Genomic DNA, 27,615 nt, shown 5'->3' on the forward strand with positions numbered 1-27,615 from the left:
TTTATATCGTTATTGGCGTAACAATTGAAATTGAAGAAACAAGTACCCCTTCAGGCGCGTGTTGGAACTTTTTTTCTGCTGTTTGCTTTTCGCCGTTAGCGAAGAGTAAGAGTAAACAAGCGGCAATACGAGATATTGTCTGGATTGAATTTCGAAACGAATGACGTTTAAAACGACGATATGCAAAAACAGTTAGAGGGATATATATTTCATAATAATGGCCGAAAACATACAAATATATCAATATGTACATGAGTATGTTCGTGCATATTTGGGCTGTTGTTGGTGTTGTGGCCTAAGTGTAATGCAAAATATTCAATCACTACTACATACTTGCACGAGTAGTTGGTTTTGGTTTGATTTGCTTTTGTTGGTTTCAATTTCTTTCTATTGGATTTGGATTTCAAACAAATGTTTAATTGTTTTTTTTTTTTAAACAGCTTTGAACATTTCTTTAACTAAACACGCACACAAAATAAATGAATTCAACAAGGTACCTTCCCATACGACATGCAGAAGCAATTAAAAAATTGACAGTGGTTTCTTTTTTTTAATTCAAATTATTATTTCTTTTTTTTTCAGAAAATAAATATGCACAAATATGGCATTTGATCATTGAATTTTTATAAATTTTTTGCATTTTTATAAAATCGAAAATATTGGGCTTCAATTCTGAATACCTCTGAGCCACTGTCTGCAATTGTTATTCATGTCATACACTCCGCCGTCTCTTTTCCATACGAGGCTAATGGGAGGTATGTTTTGGGGGGGCTTTTCTTGACTACTTCTTTCTTCTTCGAGTGATTTCAAGAAGGTGTAAGGTGTGGAATTGCATTTTTACGCATTTGTCAGGGATGATAAACTGGCATTGTAGTACCTTCTTATTTAGGAAAGTACTAAATAACGTTCATAGCCATCTACAGACGGAATAAATTCTTCTATAGGGAAAAGATCATCCATAGCATAGAAAACCATCCTAATGGGTTCTTTCGTCCTTTCTAAAATGTTTCCATATATAAAATAACTCATAGACAAAACTCATAAGACAAAGGCTCAAAACTCCATAGACAAAAGGCTCTTTAGAAGACAGAATGATTTCCATTGGCATTCTAGAGATGTTCTATAGACATAAGACCTCTAGATAAAAGAAATCTTTAAAAGCGTTCTATAGATATAAGACAAACATATTCCATTGCAAAAAAAAATCATTTTCAGGATCTACTAAAAACAGAATATCTTTTAAAAGAATTTTTAAGATAGAAGATGACTTCAGAATGTTTTTCACAGACTGAGGATCTTCAGAAACCTTTTATAGACAGAACAGTCTTCAAAGCTCTCTTTTAGACGGGAAACATTGCAGATGCCTCCTATAGATCGAAGAAGAATTCAAAAAGTCTTAATTTCAAAGGTTGTCTATTTGAAGCAGATTATCAAAAAGTCCTTTGGAAGACAGAAGATGAACCGAAGATCTTCTAATTGTTGTCCATAGGTAGATGATCTTTCCAGAGAATTTTATAGACAGAGAGGTAATCCTTAAACCGAAGATCTTTTGAAAGTATTTTACACGCAGAAGATCTTCAAAAGACCTTCTAAATTTACGCAAAAGTAATTCTCCTATTAGAAAATGATATACATTTTCGGATAGGTCTCTAAAGTCTTAATTACAGCAAAAAAAAAAAAAAAAAAAAACATCGGAATGCCCATGTATTTTTGTGAACAAAATGCAGGTCGCATTTATTATCCGATTTAGAAGAAATTTTTCGCAAATGATTTTCTTGGCCCAAGGATGAACCCTACTGAAATTGGTGAGAATTGGTTAAAATTTAGATATAGCTCCCATATCTTCATCCGACTTTGTGCAGCAAATGGCCAATATCATTCTAAGTACATCAAATTTGGTGGAAATCGGTTCAGATATAGATATAGCTCATATTTATTTTATCCGATTTAGGGGTTTAAGTCCACCACATTCGTAATATGCACTACACAAGAATGCCTTTTGGTATCAGGTACATATCGAAAATACCTTTACCAAATTTTATCGAGATCGGTTCCGATTTTTATATACCTTCGATACACAATATCATTCTAAATTAAATCAATATCATAAGTACATCAAATTTGGTGGGAATCGGTTCAGATATAGATATAGCTCGTATTTATTTTATCCGATTTAGGGTTTTAAGTCCATCACATTCGTAATATGCACTGCACAAGAATGCTATTTGGTATCAGGTACATCTCGAAAATACCTTTGCCAAATTTTATCGAGATCGGTTCCGATTTTTATATACGATTCAGATCTTCTTCCGATTTTGCGGTTATTGTCCATGATATATGTAAAATCAGCCCAAATTGGATAGATTTTTTCATACCCAACCTAATTTTTCCATTGGGTGAAACTCGTATATATATTGCTCCAATAAATATTATATAATATAATTCTTATCGAAGTCATATCTTGAACTATACAGCAATGTTATAACATCGATTCAGTGTTGGATATAGTACCCAAATTGTGACTACTCTAAAGCCATGATACGCATTCAAATAAGGTTCATAGTTGGTTTGAGCTGCTTCATATAAATTCCCAATATAACATTTTTTTTGTTATGGGAGCTCTACTACTCACGCATAGTGGTGTAGGGTTTCATATAGTCGCCCCCCCAACATCTGATCTTTCCTTACTGGTTTTTCATCTGAATATAGTAGATCTTCTTTTGCTTTTTGAAAGGAAAATATATATTTAAATTTTTATATAGCTTCGTTTTAAAAGTACCAATTTCCAATTTCCATCCCTGTCGTATATTATGGCCTCACCCAACTTCTTCTTCTTTTGCTTTATTATTTCTCGAAGCGATTACATATCTTAAAGTATTGAATGTGCAGCGTGCATTTTCTTGGGAAATATTTTCACGTATTCTTCTTTTCATCGACAAAAATCAGCAGCCTGTTTGGCTAGCTACACGGCGCTCGCTATGCCAATGGCTGGTTCGACGTGCTATCATTACATAAATACTCAAAATATTACTTTCTGCTAATCGAAGAGAAGAATTTATTTGTATTCTCTGCAGGTTTTTATTTAAAGAATTATGACGTCGATATTTTTTTTGGCTTTTTTGTCAAAAACAATAAAAAAATGAATAATACAAATAAAAAAATAACAAATTAACACACAAACTTTTTAATTTGACAATCAATAATAATAATAATAACAGTGAGCGCTTAACGGATTCAACGAAACACAACAGAAAGAACACGTTTTTCTGTGCTTATTTTGAATACTTAACGAAGAAACAATAGATGCATCTCATGAAAATTATTTGACAGGTGTTTTGTTTGGCTTAATTTCGGAGAGTTGTATGTGCCAAAAAAAAAAATAAAATAAAATAAAATAAATAAATAAAAAAGTGCAAAAAAAGATTATTTCAGTGTAGCGGAATTTTTGTGGAAAATTAAAAGTTTAAAAAGTTTTGTTTAAATTTGATTCAAATCGTGGCATAAAGGAAAAAGAACAGATATGCGAAAAAATGGCAATTGGATCCATATCTACTCAAGTTATGACAAACAACTGCGATAAATAATTTCAGAATATATTGACATTTAAGAATAAATATTTTATTAGTGTCTGTCATCACTTGAGATAGTCTTTGTATTACATTTTAAGTTTGTTCGTTTTGATACAAAAAACAAGTAAGCAAAGGCTATAGTCGAGCGGGGCCGACCATGTGATACCCTACAACACTGAAATATGTTCGAAGTTTCCTTATATCCAAATTCATTTTGGAAGGTTTCGTTTTGAAATAATGTCAAGGAGCTCTGCACAGACTCGGAGAATTTGGCCAATATTCACGTACTCCATCGTGTTGTATTCAAAAAAATTTCACACGAAATGGTCATCCAAAATGCTAGACTTCTCCCCTGTCTTTAGCTCTCTTCTGATGCAAAAATCCGTGTCGATTAGTTTTCAATTTGTGGCGACTACAAATTAGAAAAATTTAATTTTTTAGTCCATTTGAACCCCTATAGAAGAACACTAGGCTTTAATTCAAAATTTCGTGAGGATCGGACGATTATTGTAATATACATATTATAGTACATATAGTAGTGTTGAGAAGTGTAAAGATTTAGAAAATTTTCAATTCAAAATTGTAAGTCAAATTGAAAAAAATCACATGCGATAAAAAAAAATGACATAAATTCAAAAAACATGGAACAAAAGATTTTCACTCATTTATGGTATATTTTTTCGCGATTTTCTCAGATTTTATCCTTTTCTGACCAGAGAACATTCCGAATTGAGGGGAATTGTGTAAATCGGACCAGCGGTTCCTGACTTATAAGCAGAATAAATAAGATCTTATTCTTTTACATATATATTGTTCCTATTTTGCTATATATCCAATTTCTTGGCTATCAGCATCGCTTTAATGGGCAGGAGTGACCTTTTAATGTATTTGTGATTTGGCGGGGGTTAAAAATATTCGCGGTTTGATGGAAATTTCCTATTTATTTACATTAAAGTTATTGTCTATTTTACCCGTTAAATATTGTCCTATGGCCGACCAAATTGGTAAGCTTCTGCCCAGGTCTAACCTCTAACTCCATGTAAATTCCCGTGTCGTTTGGTTCATAGTTGTGGCCTATAGAGCAACTGCAAAATCAGGAAATTTTTCAGTTTTTGGTCCATTTTAACCCCTAAATATCGTGCGATCTCCAAAAGAAATAGGGTTCTATTTTGACCTTAACCCCACCTCCATTTTCAATTTTGTGAGGATCGGTTCATAATTGCGACCTGTAGCTTGATTACAAATTAACACGGACATACGGACAGATGGACGGACGAACATACATACCTAGATCGACTCATCTCGGCGAGATAGGAAGATCCATATATACTTTCCTATGTGGGAAACCAATATTTCGAGGTGTTACATAATTTTTGGCCCAATCAAACTTATAATACCCCCAACACATAGTGTTGTAGGGTATAAAAACTACTTTTGAAATGGTGATTTTTATTTAACAATAGTTGTTAATGAAAGTGGGTCAAGTTTTTTTTGTGCCATCACCACACAAAAATCAATTACTGATCAAAATGTCGTTTTTGATTTTAAGTATTTTCTGCTGAAAATTTTGTGAAACTTGAAAAATTAAAAAAAAAAATCCGTCGGAAAATATCGCTCAAATGAAACCCGTTATATGGGGGCTATACGATATAGTGGACCGATATAGTCCATCTTCGAACTTGACATGTCCGAAGACAAAAGACATATTTGTGCAAAATTTGTCGGAAATAGCATCAAATTTTAGAATAAATTTAGATGTGTTCCAATTGGTCACCTTTGGCATAAATTATGGCCTTCAAACGGCCAATGAAACCGTCACACGCTGCCGAATGATGCTCTGTGCCACACCATCACCATGGCCGGCGCTTGAACGAAAATGTTGATCTTCCGAATTTGGTTTACTCCGATGAGAAAACATTCGTTGTCCAGCACTTTGTAATCAAACAAAATGATCGTGTTTACTTGCCAAAGAGGTAAGCTGAAAATGTGCACCTTCGGTTGGCCAAGTAAACACGATCATTTTGTTTGATTACAAACTGCTGAACAACGAATGTTTTTTTATCATCGGAGCAAACCAAATTCGGAAGTTCACCACTTTCGGTCAAGCGAAGCAACTCTTTAACTCTTTTGAGTCTATTTTCTTTCTGTTGCGGTGTAAGTTCTTGCACTTTTTGGAATTTCAATGGCTTTACTCCGAGCTCATTCTTCAATATTTGCCGAATGGAATATTGCTATATGTTCAGCTCACGAGCCATTTTTCGGCCACTGCGAAGCGGGTATCGATCACTTTACTTGTCGAACCATTTCTGCTGATGTTGCAGTTTTCTTCCGTCCACTTCCTTTGACGTCGGGCTACGCTACCAGTATCACGGCAACGAGCGATGGTACGAGACACAAACGATTTATTCACATTTAAATGCTGGAGTGCTCTAACGATAGTCACTTGTGGTTTTCTAGCCAAATATAAGAAAAATCACACTATCATGCTTGAATTCCATCACGAATATTTTTTTTCTGGAAAGTTCTCACCAAGAAGCTTTTGAACGCTTGTAAACAATATAATGAACTGTCACTGGAATAATTTTAACAGCTGACGGACGAGTGGCTTAGAAATGACAGCAGTCTGAGGTTGGTTGTAGTTTTTTAATCTCACCCTGTATATACTTTGTTGGGTCTAAAATTAATATATCGATGAGTTACAAACGGAATGAAACGTTTAACGAATTTAATGTACCCTCCATACTATGTATGTTGGAGGGTATAAAAATTTAATATTCAGCAGGAATGGACCTATTTCTACCATATTTATATCAGGTCTTGTGTTGATAGAAATATTGATGTGCCAAGTTTGAATTGAATCGGGTGTTAATTTCGTGTTTTGTTTGTTTCATAAATATTGAAAATGTTGATCCACTGTGAAGAAGATACCAGAAGGAGTGGTCCGATCTATTTCATTTTAATATCTTATGTTGGGTGTAGGAAAATATTGGAATGTGCGGAATTTGAAGACAATTGGACACTTACATCACATTTTATAAGAGTTATAATTATACCAAATTTTGACTCTTTATGGGGAGGGAGGACCGATATTATCCATTTTTGTATCTGACTTGGGAGCACTGAGGATCAGTACATACAAATACAAATATTTGGATGTGCACAGTTGGAGCAAAATCGGATCATCCTTTCTCTTTCTGTGCAGTAAAATAGTTTTTTGAAAATGTCAACCTTTGTGGGGGAGGACCTAAAGGAGTGAACCGATAACTGAACTCGATGTAAGTTTGATAATAATATTACGATGTACAAAATTTCGAGAGTTTTAATGCGCACTAGCCAGACAGACGGATGGACGGACATCTCTAGATCGACTCCAAATGTCCTGAAACGGATTTCGTCCAAAAAGACCTAGGATCTAAAACCGTTATTTCGATGAAGCACGTTTTGGCCATATCAAATTATATAAAACCTCTCTAATCATATGAGTGAGGGTATAAAAATGCAACATTTATAGAAAACTGGTCTTTGAACATCTTCAAAATCGTAAAAAAACCTCTACTCCCCGCTTAAGATGCCCCCTAACAAAATTTAAGCGGGCCAATTATTTGTTGCGGACATTAAAAATTGAAATTCATTCCTTTGATTTTCTTAACAGCTCAGGTGTGCTTTTTTAAGTAATACAACAATAATTTTCTTAGCTGTTGTTGTTATTGTTTTTTTTTATTTTTTACATGTTTTTTTTTGTAATATTTCTAAGTTCATTACAAATCTAAATGGCAGTGGCCAACAGCTGCAAATGGTGATGGGATGCTGCCGCTGTGGCATGCCGACAATGACGACAACAAGAAGTAAGACATGGCCATAATAATAGAAAACAAAAAAATAACTGCAACTGACTGACTGGTTGTCCGCTTGGTCAGCCGAAGTTAACAGCAGCAATGGAAGGCAGGCAACATTGCCGTAAATTTCAATCAATTTTCTTGTCTTTAGCGGCGGGCCGTTGTTGTTTTTTGTTTTGTTTTTCCAAACGTCTGCAGGCTTAAGCTTCTAACTTTGTTTGCATCGATTTGTGCGGTTGATTGTTGTTTGGCTGCTCTTTCGACTGGAGATGGACACCAAAGCTGGACGTATGGACATCACGTGCTATGCTTGGTTATTTCTATTTTGGTTATTTTGCTTTTGGCCCCATGGACGTTAATAAACGCCAGCATGGCTTAGCCTGTCTTGCCATGTGTTTTTAGTGTTTTTTTTCCTGAGCTGTAGTTTTATTTCCCCCGAAGACTAATTGTTAAATACGAGAGTCTTTAAGCCATCTAGACGGATGGACATGACTTTAAATAATGTTTGGTGGTGGTTACTTTGTATGGCTAATTTGAATTCCGTATGGCTTTTGACTTCTTGAAACGAGAAAATTTACTATTTTAGGAATAATTGCCTTCGTAAAATTTTTAAAGAATTATTTGTTGGGAAATCGTGCCTTAACAAGGCAAAACTCAAAAATTCAGCCGAGCCTGGCTGTGGGATTTGAACCGCGGACCTCGGTGTGCAGCCAACTAGAAGTTGCCGTCTCTACGTTCTGAGCCATTAACCCGTCTTCCTAAAGCAGCACTAAAACAAGTGTATGCATTGGAAGCAATGTAGTTGTTGTGGACAAAAAATCCATCACTACAAAAACAAAACTTTGCTGTGAAAAAGATCTGCCAATAGAACTTGAGTCGAACCTGGAGAGTTTCTAGTGTATAATTCGCATATGCTAATTTGCAATAAGTTCGAAATATATACTACTTTCCAGAGAACGGCCCTTGTAAGCCATCATCCACACCAAATATGCCTGATGAGCCGCTTAACCAACGGCGAAACGCGTCGCATAGTGGTGAGTGTGTGATAGTGTCTATCTGGCTTTCCTTTTCACTGCAAATTTCAGATCATTAAGCTCGTCTCGAAAGAGAAAACAAACACGAAAAAAAAAATTGTTTGGTGACCGTTACAAAAATTGTAAAATATTTAAAAAATAAAAAAATTTAGAAAAAAAATAAATTTGAAGAGAACCAGAAAAACAGTATGGGAACAGTGAACTGTCCCCAAGGCAATAGGATTGAATTTAAAATCTGTTTGAAATTTTAAATTAAAATGAAGTTTGTGATTACTAAGTTCATTTTAAGGGAATGCTTAAAATTACCCCCTTTTTAAACATTCCTTGACATTTTATTATTTTAATTAACAAACGAAGAAAAAAAAATTCAAAAATAATTTAGCCAATTAATTCCTGATGCTGATACGGTAAACTAGTGTCATTAGCATAATTTGTTGTTACTTTAAAAAAAATAAAGAATGTGTTCATACTAATTAGATCGTAATGCAAGATATATCTCTCTAGCGTTTGAAAGAACAACACCAGACCGTACGAAAAATTCAAAAATAAATCATTATTGCGGTGGAAGTTAAAAATAGTTCGGCACACAATAGCGCCGTATCGTTCGTTCCACTTGGCACGTTATAACTTAGACAAAAGTTTTGCCTCGGCAGTTAGTCGTTCCGTTGAAGAGGACGCTGATGGTGGTGGTGGTCGAAACTTAAAATAAGAATTCATTTGGCAAAAGCATTTATTTTTAGGTCAAAATCGTCGAAAAGAATGCAAACGAACGCAGTGCAATCGAAAACAATCGGCGGACACATGCAAAGTGCGTAATGTGTCAAAACATTTGCCATTTGGTAGGGATATCGATTCGGATGTCTTGAAACTTAAAAATACAGGGTGAGATGAAAAAACTGCAACCAACTTCAGACTACTGTCATTTCTAAGCCACTCTTCCGACAGCTGTCGATACTATTCCGGTGACAGCTCATTATATTGTTTACAAGCGTACAAAATCATTTTAGTGAGAATTTTCCAGAAAAAAAGTTATTCGTGATGGAATTCAAGCGCGATAGTGTGATTTATTTATATTTGGCTGGAAAACCACAAGTGGCTATCGTTAGAGCACTCCAGCATTTGAATGTGAATAAATCTTTTGTGTCTCGTATAATCGCTCGTTGCCGTGATACTGGCAGCTTTGCCCGACGTCAGGAAGTGGACGGAAGAAAACAGCAACATCAGCAGAAATGGTTCGTAAAATAAAGAAGCGACTTGATCGAAACCCGCGTCGCAGTGGCCGAAAAATGGCTCGTGAGCTGAACATATCGCAATATTCCATTCGGCAAATATTGAAGAATGAGCTCGAGGTAAAGCCATTGCAAGAACTTACACCGCAGCAGAAAGAAAATAGACTCAAAGAGCTGAAGAGTTGCTTCGCTTGGCCGAAAGTGAACTTGGTTTTCTCCGATGAGAAAACCTTCGTTGTCTAGCAGTTTGTAGACAAACAAAATTATTGTGTTTACTTGCCAAAGAAGTCAGCTGAAAATGTGCACCTTAGATTGGCCACCAGAACCTTAAGCGCCGGCCATGGTGATGGTGTGGGCCGTCATAAAAGCCTATGGTCGCTCTCCACTCGTATTAATCGACTGTGGCATCAGAAAAAATGCCGAATATTATCGCGAAAATATTCTGGAGGGTGTATTAAAGCCTTGGACACGCAAACATGTTGACCGCAGACCTTGGACATTCCAACAGGACTCGCCACGCGCCACCCAAGAATGTTTACAAAATGAGTTTCCTCGCTTCATTTCCAGCACACAATGTCCACCAAAATCTCCAGATATCATTCCGTTGGACTATTGTGCATGGAGTATTTTGGAAAGCAAAGTTGGCACTAAAAAATACCAAAGTGTCGATCACCTCAAGCAAGCGTTTTGCCGGAAATGGGCCAAAATACCGCAGAACAACATTCGGGCGGCGTGTGACGGTTTTATTGGTCGTTTGAAGGCCATAATTCATGCCAAAAGTGACCAAATCTAAATTTGATGCTATTTCCGACATTTTTTTGCTTTCATCCAATAAATTAAAAAACAAAAGTTAAAAATTATGGCGTTTGACTTTTTTGCAGTTTTTTTATACCACCGTGTATTTTTGATGGAATTGTTTAAAATTTCGTATTTAAAGTTCGTGATAGTTACTACAGTCTACGATAAAAAAAAAATAACGCATGCAGGTCCATGTCTTCGTATAGCCCCCATATAACGGTACCTCCCGATATTCGGTTTTTTTATAATTTTAGAGGAACTATTCACCGGAATTGTTTCAAATTTCGTATTTGAAGTTCGGAATCAGTACTATAACTTACGACAAGAAATTACTTATGAAGAAAACAAATATTCGTATAGCCTCCATATAAGAGCCTCCATATGAAAGTTATTTTTCTAAAAAAAAAAAAAATTTGGAGGGTATTAAAAGTTTGGCGCATGCAGCTCCATGTCTTCGTATAGTCCCCATATAACGGTACCTCCCGATATTGGGTTTTTTGATAATTATAGAGGGACTATTCCCCGGAATTCTTTCAAATTTCGTATTTGAAGTTCGGAATCAGCTTACGACAAGAAATTACTTATGAAGGAAAAAATCTTCGTATAGCCTCCATATAAGAAGTTCCACTGAGAGTTATTTTTCTACGAAAAAAATTTTTTGGAGGGTATTAAAAGTTTGGACAAACCGAGTTTAGTTACTTTTTTACTTGTTTTTAACTCGTAGTAGTACTCCAACTCGAATGCAAGAAAAAAGGAAACTCTCTCGGGGCTGTACCACCTTAGCGTAGATACTCTGTAACCATAACATCCGTTATTCGTCATTTTGCAATTTTAAATAGTATTTTACAGCTAATATGCCGCTAGTTTTGATATTCCACCTTTAAAAAAATATTGGAATGTGTGGAACTTGAAAACAATCGGACACTTACATCACATTTTATAAGAGTTATAATTATACAAAATTTTGACTCTTTATGGGGAGGGAGGACCGATATTATCCATTTTTGTACCTGACCTGGGAGCGCTGAGGATCAGCACATACAAATACAAATATTTGGATGTGCACAGTTGGAGCAAAATCGGATCATCGTTTCTCTTTCTGTGCAGCAAAAAAAAAAAATTTTTGAAAATGTCAACCTTTGGGGGGGAGGACCTAAAGGAGTGAACCGATAATGTCAATCTCCGAACTCGATGTAAGTTTGATAATAATATTACGATGCACAAAATTTCGAGAGTTTTAAGGCGCACCAGCCAGAAAGACGGATGGACGGACATCTCTAGATCGACTCCAAATGTCCTGAAACGGATTTCGTCCAAAAAGACCTAGGGTCTAAAACCGTTATTTCGAAAATTGGAACAGCCATACCAAATAGGGTAAATGTAGGTCAAATGTTCGCTATACTTCATTTCTGAAAATATGGTATTTTGAAGTTTTATCCTGATGTTATGACCAAAATGCCTATAATTTTCCTATCAGCACAGGCATTTGCAGTTTTAAATAGAACTCGCTTGAATTTTGAATCTATGCTACGATATCAAAAGTTTTTTTTTTTTTAATGAAGACATGTGTTCACAAAACTCTGCAGTAAAACAAAAACCCTGGTTTCTGCCCGTTTTTTTTCGTAGATATACATTTTTATTTTAAACTGTTCCTTTGCAGCTCATAAAACTTAGTGTCTTATTAAGCCACAGACATGTTTGATGGGAACTTTTTTCCTTTTAGTTTCAAAGTGAAAAACTTGGGAGTTTTTGTTGGAAGATTCTTGTCAAATCAGGTTTGTCCGACAGTTCTGATAGAGTTACGTTTTTTTCCCTTTAATTTCTTGGTAGTGTTGCATCAGATTGCATTGTTCGCCACCAAATGTTGAAGGGGCTCTACAGTATGAAGTTCACTATTCCATGCCGAGCTGTTTCATTTTTTTTTCACAATTCTTTTTCAACATTAAAACTTTAATTTATATGACGTTTCAAGAGTTAATGAAACATGTGCCAAGTGCCAAGACAACATTTTGGAGCAGGCAGGCAGACAGACAGACAGAGAGACAAACTGAAAAATAACCAGTCAATCACATATTAAAGATAGCCGGATTTGTGGGCCCGCTGTTGCTGCTGCTGCTGCTGTTGTTGATAGTGTATCGCGTATTTGGGTCTTTCGTGAGTAAAATGTGAATGTTTCAATGTTTTTTTCTTTCTGTAGCATAGAGACATGAAAACAACCAACAACTTTACACCAAAAAACTCCGTTTGTTTAAATTTGTCTAAAAAATAATTTATGACTTGAGAAAACATTGAAAAGGGTTTTAGAATTGCGGGGCGAAGAGGTCGGACGATGGTCTACACGAAAACCGTCAAACCTCAAATAACTCCTAATTTCCAATGAATCAATCATTTTCAACAAAGTTTCAATGTCATGTCTTGCAGTCAAAGATCAACCACAAAACTGATTGCATTTTAATTTGAGGGGTGGGGCAGAAAATGAAATCGAAATTATATCTATTCGGGTCTAATTCGGCTAGATAAATTACGAAATCCAGAATAATAATGGAAATGTTACTCACTGGCGTCTTGACATGAACTTACCTGAAAAGAGGAAAAAAAATAATTTAATTATTAAGAAATATGGTGGGTAAAGAAATAAATAAAAAATATTTTAACTAATAAAAAATATGTTAATAAAATAAATATTAAAATATTTATATATAGGCCGTGGGAACTAATATTTAAGGGCTGAATGTACAAGACAAACACTTTACCTAAGAACCCATTTTGGGCACTTCAAAACTCTTGTTGTGGAGTCAGCCACGTACTGAGCCTTGCATCAGCGGGAGAAAACTTTTCTGGCTCGAATGGCTCAAAAATGTAGAAACCGCTTCTCCAGAATCAATTCACCGAGATCCTCATTGTCATCAGAGGAGTCAAGACGATTTAGGAAGGAGTAGAAAGATTTTATACCCTCCACCATTATATGGAGGGTATACAGGGTGACATGAAAAAAGTGCAACTAACTCCAGACTGCTGTCATTTCTAAGCCACTCGTCCGACAGCTATTAAAATTATTCCAGTGACAGCTCATTATATTGTTTACAAGCGTACAAAAGCATTTTGGTGAGAATTTTCCAGAAAAAAAGTTATTCGTGATGGAATTCAAGCGCGATAGTGTGATTTCTTTATATTTGGCTGGAAACCCACAAGTGACCATCGTTAGAGCACTCCAGCATTTAAATGTGAATAATCCATTTGTGTCTCGTACCATCGCTCTTTACTGTGATACTGGTAGTGTAGCCCAACGTCAAGGAAGTGGTCGGAAGAATACAGCAACATCAGCAGAAATGGTTCGAAAAGTAAAGAAGCGACTTGATCGAAACCCGCGTCGCAGTTGCCGAAAAATGGCTCGTGGGCTGAACGTATTGCAATATTCCATTTGTCACATATTGAAAAATGAGCTCGGGGTAAAGCCATTGAAATGCGAAAAATGTGCAAGAACTTACACCACAACAGAAAGAAAATAGACTCAAAAGAGTTGCTTCGCTTGGCCGAAAGTGGTGAACTGCCGAATTTGGTTTTCTCCGATGAGAAAATATTCTGTCCAGCAGTTTGTAATAAAACAAAGTTATCGTGTTCACTTGTCAAAGAGGTCAGCTGAAAATGTGCACCTTCGGTTGGCAATCAGAACTCAAGCACCATAACAGCAGATGGTCGATCTCCGCTCGTATTAATCGACCGTGGCATCAAAATAAATGCAGAATATTAACGCGAAAATATTCTGGAGCCTTTGGCACGAAAACATTTTGGCCGCAGACCTTAAACATTCCAACAGGACTCAGCACCATTGCATTCAGCATGCGTCACCCAAGAATGGTTACAAAATGAGTTTCCTCGCTTCATTTCCAGCACACAATGGCCACAAAAATCTCCGGATACCAATCCGTTGGACTATTGTGTCTGGAGTATTTTGGAAAGCAAGGTTGGCACTAAAAAATACAAAAGTGTCGATCACCTCAAGCAAGCGCTTTGTTGGGAATGGGCCAAAATACCGCAGAGCAACATTCATTGGCCGTTTGAAGGCCATAATTCGTGCCAAAGGTGACCAATTCGAACAAATCTAAACATATTCTAAAATTTGATTCTGTTTCCAACATTTTTTGCTTTCATTCAATAAAATTTAAAAAATGTAAAAATTATGGCGTTTGATTTTGTTGAAGTTCTTTATCTCACCCTGTATAGTCCCCATATAACGGCACTTCCCAATATTCGGTATTATCATGATTTTAGCGACATTATTTACCGGAATTATTTCAAATTTTATATTTAAAGTTCGTAATGGGTACTACAGCCGGTGACAAAAATTTTTTTGTATGCAGGTCCAAGTCTTCGTATAGCCCCATAAAACGGTAGCTCCATATATTATGTATTTTGAGGATTTCAGCAACATTTTTTGTCGGATTTTTTTTCAAATTTCGTATTGGAAAATCTGAGGTAGGTAAGGTAGGTCCGGGTCTTCGTATAGCCCCCATATAACGGTACCTCCAGATACTCCATATTTTCATGATTCATATGTTCATATTTAAAGTTCGTAATGGGTACTACAGCGTATGACAATTTTTTTAGTATACAGGTTCACGTTTTTGTGATATTCGACATTTTAATGCATTTAGCGACATTATTCACTGGAAATATTTCAAATTTCGTAAGCAGGTAGGTTTTCAGTTAAGTGGTAGTTTTCGGTATTTTTAGAAATTTTTCAAGTTCCTTTCAAATGGTGTCGGCCCGGCCGAACTTAGCAGCTGTTTTACTCGTTTTTATGAATACATTATTTTATAAGTGATCTCTTTTATTCGCATCTTGCAATTTGTACCCATGTCTTCTTAAATTAGTTTGTTATTTTTTGGTTAGAGGAGCTACGACGAGACAGTCCCAATGAAAATACTCATTACAATTATGATTACCAACTCATTATTTTATCTAGGGCATGCCATGCGAAATAAATAGTTATTTGACGACCACTAAAAGTCGCGTCAGTCTTTTTGTGTAGGCTTGTGACAAGAATGGGTTTTTGGAAATTCTTACTAAAAACGTAGAAAAAGTAGTAAAATGTACTAACAATTTAATACTTTATATTGGACAAACGGAAGGAGCTAGAATTCTAAAATTTAGGATGAGAGTTACTGGTAGAGTGCAAGAATGGAATTTTAGCTCTACCAAAACTTTATGAAAAATTGCGGGAATAATTTTTACCCATATAAAAACTCAAATTTAAGCACTCATTTATTAATAAAAAAAAAAAACAATTGATGACATTTTTTAATTATAATTTTTAACCTTCTATAGTAAAATATGCAATGTAATTATTCAATTGCTTTTCTGGATTTTCCTCAATAATTAATATCGGAAAGTAAAGCTATTTACGCAAGGCATATGTACTCAAGCTGTTGTCCACAGAACTCCAGTCGGTTATCTGCAACATAATGACGTTGATGTAAAACTACGCAAATATGACTCGGTAATATTTCAATTCTTTTTAATCATCACTTTTAACTGACCATCACAATATGAATCAGGATAAAAGGGGGCAGAGTGAGAGAGAGAGCGATAAAAAACATAAAATCTCTTCTTAAATGATTGATATAACAGCACCAACAACAATGCTTTAATTCCTTTCATCAGAATCATCGGCACAATTCCCCAGTCTCTGCCATTGGAACAACGACGAGCATATGTGCCCTCCCTGAGTAAATGATGTTACTTCATTGGCGAAAAGTTTAATGAACTTGACGGCGGCAGCGGCGAAGCTCTTTCTCCGATGTAAAATTGAACTAAAAAGCTGATGACGTTAAGTCCACTCAGCATTTCGCTGAGTTGTACGGCTGTCTGTTTGTCCGTCCGTCTGTCGGTACAAGTACAAAACCCAGCAATGGGTTTGATAATCAACTTTAGTAAAACCGACGGGCATACCCACATAGATATACAAACGTGCATGGACTGTGCGAAATTATGATTTTGTTCGGGAATAGCGAAATTTTCAAAATATTGCAAACTGGTTGGTTGAGCGGCTATGTTACAGGCAAACAACATATCTATGTATGTTAATACAGCTGGACTATAAAACGAAGTACAAACATCTCAATTCACTTTTTTGAACTCGTTTCTGATTGAGCCATATGCAGGGTGAAGTAACAGCTTTCCTTAATTTATGTTGGTTTTTCTCTTCCCTTCTTTCTCCCATTCCAAGACCTGTTTTCTTAAGTTTCTTTGCCACCCATTAAAGTTGCCGCTACCTGGTAATAAAGAATTTAATTTTAATAGTTCTCAATGCAACGTGGTTTCAATTATCTTTAAATTAACATTGGAAAATATTTTGTATGCCTTCAGCCTCATCGAAATTACAGTTTAGGATCTAGCCGTCCGTCCCTCCGTCTCTTTGTGTGCACGATAACTCTCGAAGGGAGTACACGATTTGGTCCAAACGCAATATTTCTATTAAATTTAGTACGAGCTCGTAGACGTATAGTATCGGTTCACTATTCTACTATCTCTTTTACAAAGGCTACACATTTTTCAAAAAAAAAAAAGCAGCTAAGTTCGGCCAGTCCGAATTTCTAATACCCTCCATCATTTTTAGGGAACTTGCAAATTTAAAAAATATCGCATAAAATACCTTTAAAAATTGTCATGGAATTCCTATGCATCGCGGGTTTTTTAAACTATACAGGGTGAGATGAAAAAAACTGCAACTAACTTCAGACTGCTGTCATTTCTATGCCACTTGTCCGACAACTGTTAAAATTATTCCACTAAAAGCTCATTATATTGTTTACAAACATACAAAAGCATTTTGGTGAGAATTTTCCAGAAAAAAAATTATTCGTGATGGAATTCAAGCGCGATAGTGTGATTTCTTTATATTTGGCTGGAAAACCACAAGTGACCATCGTTAGAGCACTCCAGCATTTAAATGTGAATACATCTTTTGTGTCTCGTACAATCGCTCGTTACCTTGATACTTGTAGTGTAGACCGACGTCAAGGAAGTGGACGGAAGAAAACAGCAACATTAGCAGAAATGGTTCGAAAAGTAAAGAAGCAACTTGATCAAAACCCGTGTCACAGTGGCCGAAAAATGGCTCGTGAGCTGAACATATGGCAATATTCCATTCGGCAAATATTGAAAAATGAGCTCGGGGTAAAGCCATTGACATACCAAAAAGTGCAAGAACTTACACCGCAACAGCAACAGGAATAAAATAGACTCAAAAGAGCTAAAGAGTTGCTTCGCTTGGCCGAAAGTGGTGAACTGGCGAATTTGGTTTCATCCGATGAGAAAATATTCGTTGTCCTGCAGTTTGTAAATAAACAAAATGATCGTCTTTACTTGCAAAAGAGTTCAGCTGAAAATGTGCACCTTAGGTTGGTCACCAGAATTCAAGCGCTGGCCATGGTGATAGTGTGGGCCGCCATAATAGCCGATGGACGCTCTCCGCTCGTATTAATCAACCGTGGCATCAACCATGCCGAATATTATAGCGAAAATATTCTGGAGGGCTTTCGGGCACGCAAACATTTTGGCCGCAGACCTTGGACACTTCAACAGGAGTCAGCACCATCGCACTCAGGACGCGCCACCCGAGAATGGTTACAAAATGCGGTTCCGCGCTTCATTTCCAGCTCATAATGGCCACCAAAATCTCCGGATACCAATCCGTTGGATTATTGTGTATGGAGTATATTGGAAAGCAAGGTTGGCACTAAAAATATGCCAAAGTGTCGATCACCCACCACAAGGAAGCGCTTCGCCGGGAATGGGCCGAAATACCGCAAAGCGACATTCGGGAAGCGTGTGACGGTTTCACTGGTCGCTTGAAGGCCATAATTTCGTGCCAAAGGTGACTAATTCGAACAAATCTAAAGTTATTCTAAAATTTAATGCTATTTCCGACATTTTTGCTTTCATTGGCGTTTGACTTTGTTGCAGTTTTTTATAAAATATTTATTATGAATAAATATTTTTTATAAAATTTATAAAATATCTGGTAGCAAATATCATTGTGTTCGAATGCATATTACGGACCCCAAGTCGGTGTACAATTTACCTTAAATAGGTTAAAAATATATATGGATGCTATATCCAAATATGAACCGATCTTGATTCAGATTTTGGCAGATGTATTTTTGGGCTATACCTCATATCTGGTACCAAATATTACTCTTATGTAGTGCATATTACGAATGTGAGCGACTTAAATACCAAATCGGATGAAACATATGTATATATGGGAGCTATATGTGAACCGATTTCACCAAATTTTATGCACTTCCTTGTACACTAAATTCGGTTGGATGTGCCAGGACATTTTTAACTGATGGTGGCCATTTAGTGCACAATTAACCCGAAATCGGGATTTATGGGAGCTATATCTAAACTTTAACCCATTTCAAACAAATATTGTTTAAAAAATTTCATCTCAATATTGGACCAAACAAATATGCGACGTGCATTTTGTTCACAAGAATACATGGACAGACAGACGGACGGACTGACATGCATAAGTCGACTCAGAAAGTGATTCATGAAGACACTTACCACTATGTGCTGTAGGATATAAGTCAAGTAAAAAAACATTAAGTTCGGCCGGGCCAAACTTTTAATACCCTCCACCTTAGGGTAAAAGAAACATTAGAAAAAATGTGGCAAAAACCATCAAAATATCGAATATAGGGAGGTACCGTTATATGGGGGCTATACCAAATCATGGACCCATGCATGCAATGTTTCGCCACCGGAGCTGGAACCCATTATGACCAACAAATACCAATTTTCAGACAAATCCGTGAAAAAATGTGCGAAAATCATCAAATTACCGAATATCGGGAGGTACCGTAATATGGGGGCTATACCAAAACGTGGACCTATAATTACAATGTTTCGCCCATTATGACCCACAAATACCAATTTTTAGACAAATCAGTGAAAAAATGTGGCAAAAACTATCAAAATACCGAATATCGGGAGGTACCGTTATATGGGGGCTATACCAAAACGTGGACCTATACATGCAATGTTTCGCCACCGGAGCTGGGAACCATTATGACCCACAAATACCAATTTTTAGACGAATCCGTGAAAAAATGTGGCAAAAAAACTAAAATACCGAATATCGGGAGGTACCTTTATATGGGGGCTATACCAAAACGTGGACCTATACATGCAATGTTTTGCCACACGCACAGGTACCCGTTATGACCTACAAATACCAATTTTCAGACAAATGTGGCAAAAATCATCAAAATACCGAATATCGGGAGGTACCGTTCTATGGGGACTATACCAGAACGTGGACCGATATATCTCATTTTCAATACCAACCATCCTAGACACAATGCAAATTGCTCTGTTAAATTTTGGCGCTCTACGTCAAATGTGGGCTGTATCGTGATTTCAACAGAAAGACGGACAGACAGACGGACAGACAGACAGACGGACATCGTTAAATCGACTTAGAATTTTATGCTGATTATGAATATATATACTTTATGGGGTCTAAGACGAATATTTAAGGATGTTACAAACGGAATGACAAAGTTAATATCTTGGTGTAGCCCCATATGATTGCACTGACATATTTCGGTTATTTTAAAGTGTATAACCCCAATTGGCAACAATTTATTATTTGTGGCCCCATTGAATACAAAAAATATTGAAACTAATACTCGTCTAAATACATATTTTTAAATTGATTATTCTCTAAACTGTTCGGAAGTCTACAAAAAAAATTAAGTCATCCCCAGCAAAATTGTCAATGTTTCATATTAGAATTGAGCCAGATTAAATCATGCTTAAAAATACAAATGTTTTTATGAATACAACAAATTTAAAACAGTATTAAATAGATAATTGCAGTCATTAAAATATTTGGTAATTGTTATTTAATTTTCAATATAAAGTAATAATTTAACAGTTTATTGTGACGTCGATGATTTTGGATTTGTTGTTTTTGAGTCATCCTATGGATGGTAATGATGGCGGTGGTGGTGCCATCACAAGTCTGTCAATCGATGGCATCATCCATTAATAAACCTAACCGAAAGTTTTGTTTTTGGAAAACAAACAACAGCTGGAGTTATAAATAACTGTTGCATATTAGAAATTAATTAAATAAATCGAAATCGCATAATGATTTAATTCACATGCTAATGAAGCGGATTAGGGGTTATCATTTGTTTTTTCATGGTGAATTTAAAGTAAACACATTTCGAAAAAAATTGACATTTAAAAGCGAATAATGAGCAGCATAAAAATTTAAAAATGCCAATAATGATTCATGATCTCATTAAAAAGGCTGAAGTGTTTAATAAGCAGTTTCACAGCGTTTAACTTCCGAAGAATTTCAGCTAAATATAAATTTAAATGAAGTCTTAATTGGAATTTGGCAAAGTGTTGACAAGAAGTTTAATGGATTTTCTTCTTTGACAATTTCAGCAAATTCTTAAAAATGAAATGTTTGAGAAGAGGTGACATTTCCAGCAAAGTGTGTTACGAAGTCAATGAACTTGGTTCGAAGAAGAAATTTTTCACACCGGAATTTTTATTTTAAATAATGCAAAGTAAACAATAACTGAACTAAATAAAGAGAAAAAGTTCTAAATGGAGTATAAAATATGTAACTCAAGCGATAAAGTGAAAATCAGGAAAAATATATAATTCACTGGCCACGAGCAGTGTTTTTTTTTTTCTTTAAAAAACAACTAAGGAAAGGTCAAAAAACGGTCGGGGTCGACTATATGGTATCCTACACTACTATGCGTATTTATTAGAGTTCCTGTATCAAAAAAGTTTATGTTGGGAACTTATGTGATAGATATAGCTATGAAACTTATTTGAATATGTATCATGGCATAGAGTTGTCACAATTTGGGAACCATATCCAATCGAGTTTCCAAAAAAAAAAAATAATAATAATAATAAATAAATAAAATAAAAAAACACAGATGATTTTATACGGAGGGTTTTTAGTACAAAATAATATTGCTTTATAGTGTACGATATGACTTACATAAAAAATTTATTAAATAATAATTATTGAAGCAATAGATATACCGGAACTAGTTTCACCAAATGACAAAATTCGGTTGAATATGAAAAAATCTATTCAATTTGGGCTGCTATTGCATACAGGGTGAGATGAAAAAACTGGAACCAACTTCAGACTGCGGTCATTTATAAGCCACTCGTCCGATAGCTTTTTAAATTACTCCAGTCACAGCACATTATATTGTTTATAAGCGTACAAAAGCATTTTGGTGAGCATTTTCCAGAAAAAAAAGTTATTCGTGATGGAATTCAAGCGTGATAGTGTGATTTCTTTATATTTGACTGGAAAACCAGAAGTGGCTATCGTTAGAGCAATCCAGCATTTAAATGTGAATAAATCTTTTGTGTCTCCACCCATCGCTCATTACCGCCATACTGGTAGCGTAGCCCGACGTGAAGGAAATAGACGGAAGAAAACAGCAACATCAGCAGAAATGGTTCGAAAAGTAATGGTTCGAGTTTCGATCAAGTCGCGATCGAAACTCGCGTCGCAGTGGCCGAAAAATGACTTGTTAGCTGTACATATCGCAATATTCCATTCGGTAAATATTGAAAAATAAGCTAATAAGGGGTAAAGTCATTGAAATTCAAAATAGTGCAAGAACTTACACCGCAACGGAAAGAAAATAGACTTCGCTTGATCGAAAGTGGTGAACTGCCGAATTTGGTTTTCTCCAATGAGAAAACATTCGTTGTTCAGCAGTTTGTAAACAAACAAAATGATCGTGTTTACTTGCCAACGGGGTCAGCTGAAGATTTGCACCTTCTGTTGGCCACCGGAACTCAAGCGCCGGCCACGGTGATGGTGTGGGCCGCCATAACAGCCGATAGTCGCTCTCCGCTCGTATTAATCGACCCTGGCATCAGAATGAATGCCGCATATTATAGCAGAAATATTCTGGAGGGTGTATTAAAGTCTTGGGCACGCAAACATTTTGCCCACAGACCTTGGACATTTCAACGGGACTCAGCACCATCGTACTTAGCACACGCCACCCAAAAAAGGTTATAAAATGAGGTTCCTCGCTTCATTTCCAGCGCACGATGGTCACCAATATCTTCGGATACCAATCCGTTGGACTATTGTGTCAGGAGTATTTTGAAAAGCAAGGTTGGCACTAAAAAATACCAAAGATCGATCGATCACCTCAAGCAAGCGCTTCGCCGGGAATGGGCAAAAACACCACAGAACAACATTCGGGAAGCGTGTGACGGTTTTATTGGCCGTTTGAAGGCCATAATTCGTGTCAAAGTGATCATTTCAAACAAATCTAAACTTATTCCAAAATTTGATGATATTTCCGTCATTTTTTGCTTTCATTCAATAAAATTTAAAAAAATAAAATGTAAAAATTATGGCGTTTGACTTTGTTGCAGTTTTTTTATATCACACTGTATATGGTGTATAATAGTAGAAAAATCGTGTGAAGATGTATATCGAATGTACATAAAAATCTGAACCGATCTCGATCAAATTTGGCAGAGGTATTTTTGATCTGTATCTGATTTCCGGTATCAAAGATCATTTACGATCATTACGCACGTGAGGGACCTAAAACCCCAAATCGGATGAAACATATATATGGGAGATATAGCTATATCTGAACCGATTTTCACCAAAATTTGAAGTACTTGTTTCTAGAATGAATTTAGTCGGAATTGCCAAGATTCAGTTCATTTGGGCCGATATTAGCCATTTGGTGCACAACAAACCTGATATCGGATATATTTATAGAAGTATTTCTGGGCTGTATATGATATCTAGCATCAAATATAATTCCTGTGGAATGCATATTACGAATGTGAGGGACTTAAGCGCCAAATCGGATGAAACATATATAAGGGTGCTATAGCTATATCTGAACCAATTTTCTCCAAATTTGATGTACTTGCTTCTACACTAAATTCGATCGGATGTGCCAAAAATTCAGATGATTTGGACTGATATTGGCTATTGGGTGCACAATTAGTACGAAATCGGTTGAAGATATGCATGGGAATTATATCTAAATTAGACCTATTCGCACCAATATCAATAGGGTTCGTCCTTGGGCCAAGCAAATGATTTGTGCAAAATTTCATCTCAATCGGATAGATGGACTGACATGCATAAATCGACTCAGAAAGAGATTCTATGAAGATCCTCAAAAGTAACTATGGATCTACCTCGCTTCCTTCTCCATGTTACAAACAAATGTACAAAGTCATAATACCCTTACCGCTATGCGATGTAGGGTATAAAAATTTCAGAGAGCCACAAGCATTGCTTCTTTAAAAAAAAAAAAAACAATTTTATAGGAAACACTTGCAGTCCTTGTTAGACGTGTCTTTCTGTTAAATGCCTCGAGGGTTATCTACTTCAATCCTTTAGAAATGATTGTTTTATTTTTTCTTTAAAAAAAAAATACACCCACGTCTGATTTCAGAAAAATATTCTTAATATTATGAAATATCCTTTCTATAGAAAAAATGCAGCAATCAATATATGATTTTTTTCTATAAAAAAATTGCAGATAATTAAGATATGATTTTTTCTAGGGACCGTTTTTAATTTTGAAGAAAAACATTTCTATCATAGATGGGCTAATTTTTTAAGAAAAAATATCGATAGTCAAAGAGAACATATTTTTTCTAAAAAAAATTACCGTTCTTTTACTTTTCACATTTTCTTCCTCTAAGCACTTCATTAACACAGAGATGGCAATTAAATCGCCCATTAAACTTAAATAATTCGATTATCATAATTTTCAAAAATTTTGCTATGATTCATAAACTGGGTGCCATTAATGAAATACCCAAAGGCCATAACTTAATGTTCAGCACTTGCAAATCCTCTTAATTTTTCTCACGCTTTCAAAAAGAAGTACACAAATTTCGAGTCTTCTTTATTCCTGGCCGTTTGCAGCAGCATAATCAAGAGCAAATGATGAAAATGAAGCGCCAAAAGGCATTCATCCAACATCATCAGCAACTTCATTTTGTGTGCGCTCCATTAACGGAGGCACCATAGTGCATAGCAGGCAGAAGTTAGTCATCACCACCATGGAACATCGCAACAACTATGGCTCTGAATGTTTCATAAACTCTGGCCTCCAACGAATTTGCCAAATGTTGCATCACAAAATCGAAACAAGAGCAAAAGGCTCTGCTTCAATTCGTTGGAAAATGGCTTTCATATTGCCTCGGGAGAAATAAGGATAAGAAAAAAAATGGAAATTGGTGCAAATGAAGTAATATAATGGAAATGCTATGGATGAAGAGTGAACAGTTAAAGATAAGCAGTAAAATTACGTCACAGCAAAGGCAACAGGTTGTTGGCGCTGGGAGTCTGTGAAGTTGGGAGGTTTGATGGATTTAACCTTCCAGGTTTTAAACCATAATTAAACAAGTTAAAAAGTATAAGTCGGGTTTGCCGACAGATGTATACCCTCAGACCATGTTCGATTATTTAAATATATTTTAACTTGTGTTATGATTAATATAATATTAATATTGCGACATGCCAGGTATGGACTATATCGATTTCTTCCTTCATTTTATATGAGATATGTGATATTTTTAGAAAATGTGCGTAAGGTGCCACATAAAGTCTACGAAGTATTCCATTATTATATTTCATTTAATACAAATAACAATATTGATATGGGCAAAATTACAAGAAAATCGAACATTTATATCCAATTTTATGCGAAATTATAAATTCCATATTCGTACCAGGTTTCTGGTTGAGAGAAATATTAAGGCATAGCAAGTTGTAAAGTGTCGCTGACTTGTGACAGATAAAGTATTGCAAATTGCAACCCATTTTGGGTGAGGTACCAGAAGCGGTTCGCAGATATATATTCTCTTCACAACAGATCTTGTGTTAGCAAAATATTTGTATGCGTAAAATTTGAAGAGAGTTGGATGCTTATCTCCTTCCCTTTTTAAGCGTTTTGTTTTTCAACATATTGAACTCTATTTGGGGGAGGTACCAGAAGGAGTATTCCGAACTCTACAAATTGTATGACAGATCTTGTGTTGATGGAAATATTGAGATGTACCAAGTCTGAATGCAATCGAATGTTAATTTCGCTTTTTATGAGCTTCATGGATATTTAAAATGTTGACCCTTTGCAAAGGAGGTACCAGAAGGACTAGACCGATATATCCCATTTTCACAACAGATCTTGGGTTTATAAAAATATTGGGATTTGTGAAATTTTAAGACAATCGGACTCTTACATCAAATTTTTATAAGAGTTGTAATCATTCAAAATTTTTACACTTGATGGAGTGGACCGATATTATTCATTTTTATACCCTTCACCACAAGGTAGTCAGGGTATTATGTCTTCGTGCATTTGCTTGTAACAGGCAGAAGGAAACGAGATAGACCCATAGTTCATTTTGATGATCTGCATAGAATCACATTCTGAGTCGATTTTTGCATGTCCGTCCGTCCGTCCGTCCGTCAATGTATTTTTGTACACAAAGTACAGGTCGCATTTATTGCCCGATCCAGATGAAATTTTGCACAGATCATTTGTTTGGCCCAAGGACGAACCCTATTGAAATTGGAAATAATCGGTCAAAATTTAGATATAGCTCCCATATATATCTTCGTCCGATTTGCCTTTTATTGTGCACCAAACGTGTAATATCAGTCCGAATAGTATGGAATTTTGCACGTACGATCAAATTGCACCTGAAAATAAGTATGCCAAATTTGATCGAAATCGGTTCAGATATAGCTATAGCTCCCATATATATTGTTCATCCGATTTGTTATTTTTGTCCACCGCCGCCGTAATATGCACTCTGTAACAACAATATTTGGGGAAATATATCAAATGCAGCTCAGAAATATCTTTGTTAAATTTTATCGAGATCGGTTCGGCCCCGCCCGACTTTAAGACTTTCTTTACTGGTTAAACCTGACGTAGAATTAACGCGAATATTAGGATTTGCTAAGTTAAAGCAAAATCGGATTATTGCTTCTCAATCTGTGCAGATTCTGTTTTTTTTTTTTTTTTTTTTTTTTTTTTTTTTGAAAATTTCGACCATTTGAGGGGGATGTACCAGAAGGAGTGGACGAGTTGTAATTATTCAAAATTGTTGACCCTTTGTGGTGGAGGCACTTGTTGGAGTGGACCGATATTGTCCATTTTTGCACCTGACCTAGAACTGATGCAAATATTAGGATTTGAAATGTTGGAGCAAGATCGGATTATCGCATCTCTTTCTGTGCAGAAAATATATTTATTGAAAAATTCGACTTTTGTGGCGGAGGTACCAGAAGAAGTGGACCGAATATTACAATGTACCAAGTGTGGACTAAATCGAATACTCCCTTCGAGAGTTTTGACCGTATCAAATAATATATACCCTCTCTAGCCATATGGCTGAGGGTATAAAAATATATAAAAGGTTTTAAGGACTATAGAACAAATTTAAAATCTTTCGCAGTCCTAGAGAACTGACCTTTTTCCATAGGAAAATATTCGCAGTCCTAGAGGACTGAATTTTTTCCATAGGAAAAAATTCGCAGATCTCGAGGACTGACTTTTTTCCATAGGAAAAAATTCGCAGTCCTCGAGGACTGACTTTTTTCCATAGGAAAAAATTCGCAGTTCTCGAGGACTGACTTTTTTCCATAGGAAAAAATTCGCAGTCCTCGAGGACTGACTTTTTTCCATAGGAAAAAATTCGCAGTCCTCGAGGACTGACTTTTTTCCATAGGAAAAAATTCGCAGTCCTCGAGGACTGACTTTTTTCCATAGGAAAAAATTCGCAGTCCTCGAGGACTGACTTTTTTCCATAGGAAAAAATTCGCAGTCCTCGAGGACTGACTTTTTTCCATAGGAAAAAATTCGCAGTCCTCGATGACTGACTTTTTTCCATAGGAAAAAATTCGCAGTCCTCGAGGACTGACTTTTTTCCATAGGAAAAAATTCGCAGTCCTCGAGGACTGACTTTTTTCCATAGGAAAAAATTCGCAGTCCATAGGAAAAAATTCGCAGTCCTTGAGGACTGACTTTTTTCCATAGGAAAAAATTCGCCGTCCTCGAGAACTGACTTTTCC

At 36.0% G+C, this 27,615-nt stretch overlaps 1 protein-coding gene across 2 annotated transcripts in view; it reads right to left on the reverse strand.

The window, feature by feature from the left end:
- Nucleotides 1-27,615, reverse strand: part of LOC101892481 (tyrosine-protein kinase Fer) — a 180,895-nt gene that overhangs the window by 22,321 nt on the left and 130,959 nt on the right. The gene's annotated exons all lie outside the window — the stretch shown is intronic.

The sequence above is a fragment of the Musca domestica genome, unplaced genomic scaffold, assembly GCF_030504385.1.
Source record: "Musca domestica strain aabys unplaced genomic scaffold, Musca_domestica.polishedcontigs.V.1.1 1, whole genome shotgun sequence".
NCBI classification, from domain to species: Eukaryota; Metazoa; Arthropoda; class Insecta; order Diptera; family Muscidae; genus Musca; species Musca domestica.